At 51.8% G+C, this 8,762-nt stretch overlaps 1 long non-coding RNA gene across 1 annotated transcript in view; it reads right to left on the minus strand.

The window, feature by feature from the left end:
- The window catches only part of LOC142852957 (uncharacterized), a 29,737-nt gene extending 23,953 nt beyond the window's left edge, over positions 1-5,784 (minus strand). Inside the window, exon 1 of the long non-coding RNA XR_012911036.1 lies at positions 5,702-5,784. This is a non-coding gene — a long non-coding RNA (uncharacterized LOC142852957). The remainder of the gene's footprint in view (positions 1-5,701) is intronic.
- Between the last annotated feature and the right edge of the window lie 2,978 nt (positions 5,785-8,762).

Genomic DNA, 8,762 nt, shown 5'->3' on the forward strand with positions numbered 1-8,762 from the left:
GTGCATGCTCATTGCTCAGTAAGCCACAAGTGTTAGCATCATCCCTATTACACCACTACTTCCCATAAAAGACCTGAGGGTCCGTTACAGCCAAGCCAACAAGTTAGGAAGCTGAATCCAGGCAATCAGACCAGGCTGTCTCTCTTCCAGCCATACCTGGTGCCTCCCGCCATAAAGTCTCCCTGCTCTGTCTTGTTGTGGCTCCAACGACTTAAGACACTGTCCCAGTTTTGCCAGCAAGGGTATAAATGGCTTGTGGGGCTGTGCTTCCAGCTCCAAGCCTTCTGCAATGGATCATTTTGGGGTGAATCTTGAGAGGAGTCACTTCTCCTCTCTGGGCTGGATTTTTCTCTAGTTGTTAACCACCCCCCTGTGCCAAAGAAAACTCATTTCTCTCAGTGTCTCCCCAGCCCGGTCCCACTAAACCAGTAAATTTATTTGTCGTAAACCTTTGAATGAGGCTCTACTGCCGCTTGAGGCAAGAGAAAGAGAGCAAGTTGCTGATAATGTTGAAGTCACGATGGAGAAAAATCAGAGGGGGAGGGTGGAGCATGCAGCATTCGGGTGTATTTTTAGGACTCTGTGCAGGCCTGAGAGCCTTTGATGGCTTTAGAAGTAGAAACATGTGTGCGGCGGGTCTGCTTGATTTAGGCACGGTGTGGCTACGGCACTGCCGGCTTCCTCCTTCGGCTTTGCTGATGAGCTGGGCAAAGCCAAGAAGTCAGAAGAAAGAGACCTGCCTGGCACGTCCCACATCCTCCCACCCCCAGGCCTTTCATTCCTTCCCCTCTGCCTTCCTGACCCATGCTGAGTATCCAAGAAAGGAAGGACCCTGTGTGGTCTGCACAGCACAAGTCCCCTGCCGCAGCCTGCGCCCCACCCCAGCAGCTTCGGACAATTGTATCCAGATGTGTGCGCACTGGGCTGGTCAGGAAGGATGCCGGCAGCCAGGGCTAGAAAACCTAGCAACTGGTGCCACCAGGCTTCCAGGCCACACCCACAGACCTCTGTAGACATGACTTCATATCCTCATCAGTTGAGGCCCCAGACAGACTGCAATGCTGAGTCCAGGCTCTTTCCACAGGCTGTGTATGCTCACCCGCTCACTGCTGCTACAGTCTCAGGGACTGAGTTTGGCTCCTGCAGGAGACTTCTCCCAGCTGGGGATGCCAGCTTTTCTGGACTGTAGGGGGAGTATAAGTACACACTCCCATAACCCTTGCAAGAGCAAACTGTGGGTTTGAACAGTCAGATGGGCCGAGGCACGCTGTGGCAATCTGTGCTTTGAAAACTGCTTTCTAGACGTGGTCTTCTCAATTGTATTAGTCTGTCTTCTGCTGCTATGAGAAGATCCCTTAGGCAAGCTAATTTGAGGAAAGAAGAGAGGTCTACCCAGGTCCAAGTTCTGAATGTTCAAGAGCATGGCTCAGCTCAGATGAGGACCTCAGAGCCGATGGTGTCACAATGGCAGGGGGATGGGACAGGATAAGAATAATGTCTTAAAGGTCCCATTACTTCTCATGCCACCGCTCCGCGGGCCAAGCTACCAAGGCGCGAGCCTTTGGGGGACAAACTCTATGCAAACACAACCGGATCTACTCCACAGTTGTTAGGGTTTGGGGTGTGCACACCCCAAACCAGCCCACTTCCACCCAGGCTGCATAGTTAAAAACTATTAAATATCTCCAGTGGTTTGGGTCGGGGGTCAAGTGTTTCCAGGTTCTTGTCTTAATATTATTCAAAGATTTGAAATAAAAGCCGTCACAGATTTGCAGAGGTAGCAAGGAAAGTTCATTTCAAACAAACCAATAGAACAGATAAGGAAACACTGGAAGGGAGCCTTGGGTCACAAGAGTGAGGGTGCTCAAGGGTCCCAGGTTTCAACCTGGGGTCTCTTTTTGTGGGGTCTACAGGAAGGAGAGGCTGGCTCCAAAGGGGTGCAGGTTAGGTGATTCTCTACTTTGATGGAGAGACTAGATCAAATCGTCATTTCCTACTGCGCATGCCCCTTCCTGTGGTGCATCTAATTTTAATCACATGCGCGGCCAATCATTCATAGGCATAAGGTGGTAACTTAGCGGCTCTCCCTAGAAGTTAACTGTGAGGACACGGTTTGCCTTTACAGCACATATACCAAAATCCAGTTCAGGTCCGATCCGGGTCTTCTTACCCGGATTTATCGGGAATATGTTTGAAGGAAAACTGTCTAAATTTGGTTGTTTGAGGCACAGAGGAACTTACACTGATGTTCAGGGAGGGATGTATGTAAGTCCACTGTAGGTGGGGTGAGGGGGGTCCTCGGGTTTCTAGAGGCATTGCTCACAGAGGAATGTATAAAGTACATGCAAGTCAAGGATTCAGGCTGCCAAGTGACTATTAGAAAAGGGGTGTACACACCCCAAACCAGGTACAGTTCCTGGCTGCTGAACTCTCCCCCTTGTGCTTGCCTGACTCCTATGGAGGCGACAGAAGAGAAAGGTACACCAGGCTGAATGAAAGCAAAGACTGGTCACCTTCCTCGGCTGGGTGGCCAGGGCCTACTGGTCAACCAATCTGAAATAACAGGGGGAAGCTTTGGGCACGGAAGGCCATTTGCTCTACACGTGGATGGGGCATATTTCAGAACCTGCTACCCACAGGCAGCCGCCGCCGCCACACACAGCATGTCCGGGCATGCCTGCCCAGAAGCTGTGATGGGGCACAGGCTGGCTATGCTGCAGAATCCATCTGCTCATGGATTTCGGCTCCTATACCTAGAGGCCATGCGCACGTCAGCTGGACACGTCCGAGTCTAACAAGCCAGGGGTGTCAGAACATAGCGGAAGGGAATTAAGAGGCAGAGAGAAGAAAAGAGAAGAGAGGAGAGTGGATGAGATGAAAGGGAAGAGGAGAGATAGAGATGGGAAGGCCTGGGGCAGGTCGCTATGAACCTCAGGAGATGCTCAGGCACACCCTCAATGCTAGAATCATTCATGCCCTAATCGCTCGCTCACTCCCCCCCCCCCGTCTCCCTCTCTTCCTCCCTCCTCCCTCTCTCTCTCTACCTATCATTCATACTCTAATATCTCTCTCTTCCTGTCTCCCTGTCTGTCTGTCTGTGTTGCACGAATGTGAGTGTGCACTTACCTGTGTATGTGGAGACCGAAGGAGGACACGTCCAGTGTCTTCCTCTACTGCTCTCTTTATTGCCTTGAGAAAGGGTCTCTCACCAAACACTTGCCATGTATGCAAAGCTGGCTGAGCAGGGAGCCCTGGGAACCAATCGGCCCGTCTCTGCCTTCCAATGCTGAGGTTATAGGCATGCACAGCCATAGCCGCCCTTTTGGATTATATGTGGATACCGAGGATTCAAGCTCGGGTTCTTGTGTGTATACAACACACACTCTTGCTGAACCTTCTTCCCAGCTCCTACACTAGACTCTTCATGGCTATTGACCCCTTGGCTGTAAAATAGCGATAATATAGTGGCTACCCCACAGAGAAACACAAACATGTCAGACACAGGAGGGCTGGAGAAAGCAGGGAGACAGATGGCACAGGGTTACCAGGGGCTCACAAGACGCCACTTATGTCCCACTCTGGGCCACGGTAAGGGCTTAAAATACAGTTACTACTGCTGTTTCTTATATTACTGCCATCACCATCACAGGCTAGGCCCTGCTCCAGGGGCCTTTTTTCTCCATTATCTCATCCACCCGCACCCCTCCCCCAACCACCTTGCCAGTGGCTAAAACCAAATTTTATAGATGGGTCGGGAAGGACCAGAGAGGATGGAAAATCATTTTTTTCAAAGGCGCACAGCTGATGAGAGGCGAGGCCAGTATAGAAGGAAGGCCTCCAAAGTCCAAAAACCAGTACAGGTCAGGACGTCCAAATTTAAAGAGGGATGACCTGAACAACCGACACTCAGCGGGCCCTTGCTGCCTGCCAGGCTTGGTACCAACTGTTTGCTTTCAAGATCTTGAATTCTCATGAACTCCTGAATCACGGATTATCGCTGCTGTCGCTGTCTGTTTGTTAAGTGAGCAACTGGTGCCCAGAACAGGATGTGGAAGCAGCTTGCCTGTGGTCAGTCGGGAAGTGAAGGAGCCCCGGTCCCCAGGGACGCAGCTGCAACCACTCGGGGAGACACAGAGCCGCCTCAGAGGGTGACACCGAACTGTCTGGAAGTTATATTTTTAAAATGTATTTTTAGGCCGAAGCAAGGTGTAGAAGAGCCTGTATAATGCGCTGTATTTTTAAAACGGAGACATATGGCCCTACGTGTTTGTAGCGGCACGGTATGTGGAAAGCTGTGTGCGCAGGAAGCTGGTACTAATTGTTGCCTGGGGGAAGACACTGGGGGGGGGGGGGCCAGGGTCGGGGTGGGGACGGGGGAGAGTCACGCTTTTACACCCTTTCCATTTTTATATCTGCCTTTAAATGTATGAATCGAAGGCCCCCGGTCCAGCGTTTCTAAATTATCCTCCTTCCTTTGTCATCTTCCCCGTAACCCTGTCATAGCAGGCTCCTCAGGAAAGCCCCCGAGGAGGCGGATGGTAAAGGAAGGCCTGCATCCCAAAGATGGGCAGCAGGGAGCACAGTGTGTGCTCTGGTGTCAAAGTCCCCTTTCACTCAACCTCAGCTTCCAGATCTGTTCTGTTTCTCCGCCCTCAGGTAGGAGACTCCGTGGGAGGCACAACCGTCTGGAGCTCATTGCTACCTCTCCCGGGAAGAGATGGACAAGGGCCCTTGTCCAGGCTACCCATCACCACTTTCTCATGGCCACACCACTTCAGGGTTTTCTCTGGGCCTTTCCCCTATGCTCTAAATGTGAAGAAGGTTGGGGAAAAAAAGTGATGGAGGGGCTCCCATCGCCGGCCCTGCCGACCCAGGAAAGCCTCTCAACCCTTGCAGTCAGCAGTGGCTCCTCCCTCTCCCCTTTATCTCAGGTTCCCAACCTTCTTCCCTAGGATCCAGGCCGCTGCGCCTTCTGGGATTGCTAGAGCGACACCTCCCATCTACTTCAGAGGTTTTCCTTGGAGCAGCAGGTCTCTTGGGTCAACATCGCTGGGGAGCGAAAGGTTAAAACGCAAGCTCAGTAACCATTTCTCAGAGGCAGCATGCAGCAGTGGTCCAGAGCCACCCCCTAAGGACAAGTACTTAAGCCTCCTTTATCGCCCATTCCGATGCAGATGCCAGGTGGTTCTCAGAAGAACCCGGTCTGATTGAAACTCAGATGTCCCAAGATCCTGTTCCCTCCTGGGAAAGGGCTGGGGGGGGGGGGGGGGGCGGCGGATGCAAGGCTGCTGTAAGAGGCGTCTAAGTTTCCACCCTGTAGACAACTGCAACTGTGGAATGGGTCTGGGGCTGAGACATGCATGGTCTAGAGCACAGGTTTCCTCTGGAGAGAAGACGCCAGACTTGAACTAAGTCCCCAGTTTACCAGAAGGAAAGGAAAGAAAAAATGGGGGGAAGGGGTTACAGGAGAGAGAGAAAAGTGGGAGGAAGGAAGGAGAAGAGAAGAAGTAGCCTTCTCTAGTTGAACAACTGAAGGGACCCGAGTTACGGTCCGAGTTCCACAGCCCAGTGAACCTGAGAAGAAAAACCAGCCTCCATGGAGCTGAGGAGTGGCCACGGAGCAGTGGGCAGCGGCACGGAGCCACTTTCCAGACTCACAAACAGAGACCAGAAGGGTAACGAATCTCATCAGAGTTCCCACCTGTGTTGGCGGACAGAGCTGGAACGTGCGTGCCCGCAAAGAGCCCAGTCTGCGCTGCGGAGTCAGAGCTCCACCGGGTGCCGCAGGGAGGCTTGGCTCAGCAGGCGGGGGACGCCAGCGGACGGCCGCGTGACCACAGCGCCCCCTGGCGGCGTCTGGAATCCTCGCGCGAGGACACCTGTGCAGGCAACAATACGTGGGAATAGCTGCAGCCTCAGACATTTCACTCCACCCGGAGAGTGAGTGGGGAAAGGGCCAGCCAGGTGGCATCAGGCCTCTTCCTGTCGCTGGGGTCAAGTGCAGTGCCATCTCTATGTGGGTGAGATAACAAAAGGAACTACCCAGTCCTACCAAGGCCGTCAAGATTTAAACACCACAATTCTGATCCAAAAGATTTAGAATTAAAGGGATACAAGGGGAAACAAAACCCACTTCTAAGACAAGGCAGTACCGGCACCACAGCTTGCGTGCGAGGGCAGAACACTGTTGAGTCTCCGGCTCTTCAGAGCCTGGCATCCCCGATTTGAACATGAAGTCAGAGCTCCGGGTGGGCTTACCACATTAAACTGACCAGGATCGGGGATGCCCTTCTGCAGCCAGTGGTCTGGGAAGCAGGCACAGCCCCCTCTGTGACAGCCCCAGGACAGTGAAAGGGATGAACTTCTGGGGACAGAAGGAAGGAGGGCAAAGGAGACTGTTTCCCGCTACCCTGTGGAACAAGGCGAGCATTTGCTTCTTAAATCTAATTGTTTATGCTTTTCTGACCTTGACTGTACAGGAGCTCACCTACCTCCACACACCTTAGAATTGAATAGGCGTGTGTCTACACTCAGACGTGCTTGGCCCTTTGTGATAAGTGACTAGATCTTGGTACAAGGCATGCTGGGAATCTTGTTTCTGTGAAGTGGTGAGAACAGAAAGAAACTGGCAGGAACAGGGTCCAAGGATCCTCTGAAAGGCTTCATGGACTAGGCTATTTCTCCTTCCAGCCCCCCCCCCCGGGGGGGGGTCTGCTCTGCAGCTCTCCCTGCTTGAGCTGCCCTTACACACAATATCAAACATTCTCCGGCTTTCTCAAGGGTGCTTTCCTGAGGCCTGTATGAAGTTCCAAGGTGTGTGTGGGGGGGGGGGGGAGTGGAGAGATGGTTCAGTGGCTAAGAGCACTTGTTCTTGCAGAGGACCCATGTTTAGTTCCTAGCGCCCACACAGTGGCTCATAACCTCAGGGGATCGGATGAGGACACCAGGCACGCGTGTGGCGCACATACATGTATGAAGGCAAAACATTAAACATTAAAAACATTAAAAAAAGAAAGGAAGGGGGAAAGAAAGGAGGAAAGGAGGAAGGGAGGGAGGAAAGAAAGATGTATGTGGGCCACAATGAAGAAGAGGAGGAGGAGGAGGAGGAGGAGGAGGAGGAGGAGGAGGAGGAGGAGGAGGAAAAAGACGATGATAATGACAGCTCCAAAGGCTGTAGGGAGAAGCCAGGTAGTTTATGTGGGTTCCCCAGCAGGTACAACAGCAAGACTCTAAGATGGGGGTACAACTAGAATCTCAGGAAATAAGAGTGAAGGCCCAAGGAGCAGCTATAGAAGGAAGACAAAATCTTCAAAGTGTTTGGGGTAGCCGCTGTAGGCAGGAAGGAAGGCCCAGGAATGGGCCCCCTGAAGGACCGGCAAGTGGAGCGCTTCACCATCAGCCCCAGGCCCCACTGGCTGCCAGAAGCTCTGGAGGAGGAGGCGGTGCCTTATGTGAACTCTTTTTCTACTTTCTGTGTTCTGTATGCTCTACCATTTGAGGCCTTGACTCAGGAGAGACTGCCTGGTTTCTGGGGATAGTGAAGCCGTGGAACCTTTGACATACAAACCAACCAACCCACACCCCACACTCCTTCCCCCCCCCATCACCCAGAGCCGGACACTCCAATTTTTTTTTCAAACGATTCAATCTTTAGCTGGCAGTGTGTCCCCCTGCCCTTCTCGCCCCTTCCATGAACTCCCCGCACTCTGCTCTCTTCTCCCTCGCCTCTTTGGCCCCAGACCAAACCTGACATTTCCAGAGTTCGTTCCATTCTGTCCCTAGGGATCTGTGAATGGGAATGCCTTCCCATGTAACAATCACTTCCATTTTTAGATGTCTCTCATCATAGCTTGTTAAAAACAAATCCTGGGCGCATTTTAACAATTGACTCATGTGGCCAAGCTTACGTGGACTAAGAGGGACCCGCAATGCAGACAGGCCTAGGATTGAGGAACAGCAGCTTCCTGGCATAGATGCTGTGTGGGCCAGGTGAGTCTTAGCTGACAGGAAATGGTTACCAGGGGCTACGGTGAGCTAACATCAGAGCTGGTGAAGGCTTGGCATGAGAAGGGACCAGAGGTCCCTGCTGCAGCCCAGACATTTGCCCAGCTTCTATTTCTGCTGATCCTTCAGAGACCACAGGAAGGATGGTTTGGGGGAGAGACAGCGATTACCTGGTTAGTTTGTAAGTCGGTAAGTGACTGCATGAATGAATGAATATTGTAAGGTTGACCCCATGCTGGGTGCCAGAAGAGTGGCCACAACAGTCCGGGAAGTGAACTATAAAGAGGTAAAAATGAAAACTCGGTTCAGATTGACTTTGTCAACCTAGATCAAGACTTTGGGGAGTCTGATCCCAGGTGGTTTATTACAAACAAATTTAAACACAGTATAATCTGGGGGAAAGCTTCCTGGAGTAATACAATCCCCTGTGCACAAGGAAACATAATTACATCCAAACTCAACTTGAGGTACATGTCATTTCTTCCAAGAAGATGGTTTCTAGAGATAGGCTACCTGTACTAGGTTAAAAGCCTAAGAAAGAGTCTGGCCTGCTCTCTACCATACAGATAGCATAGGGATCATTTGGGCCATTAGCCACCTCTGGTCTTGCTTGTGGGAGCTTGAGGGAACCCCTACTATATGGATAATGTAAGGGTCATTCAGAATATTGGTCACCTCCAGTCCTGATTGGCTGTGTGTGTCTGTCTAGCTTTATATAGTCTGGTCCAACAGATAACACAGATCACCAGGCTATTAAT

Source organism: Microtus pennsylvanicus, chromosome 6 (assembly GCF_037038515.1).
Source record: "Microtus pennsylvanicus isolate mMicPen1 chromosome 6, mMicPen1.hap1, whole genome shotgun sequence".
Classification (NCBI taxonomy): domain Eukaryota; kingdom Metazoa; phylum Chordata; class Mammalia; order Rodentia; family Cricetidae; genus Microtus; species Microtus pennsylvanicus.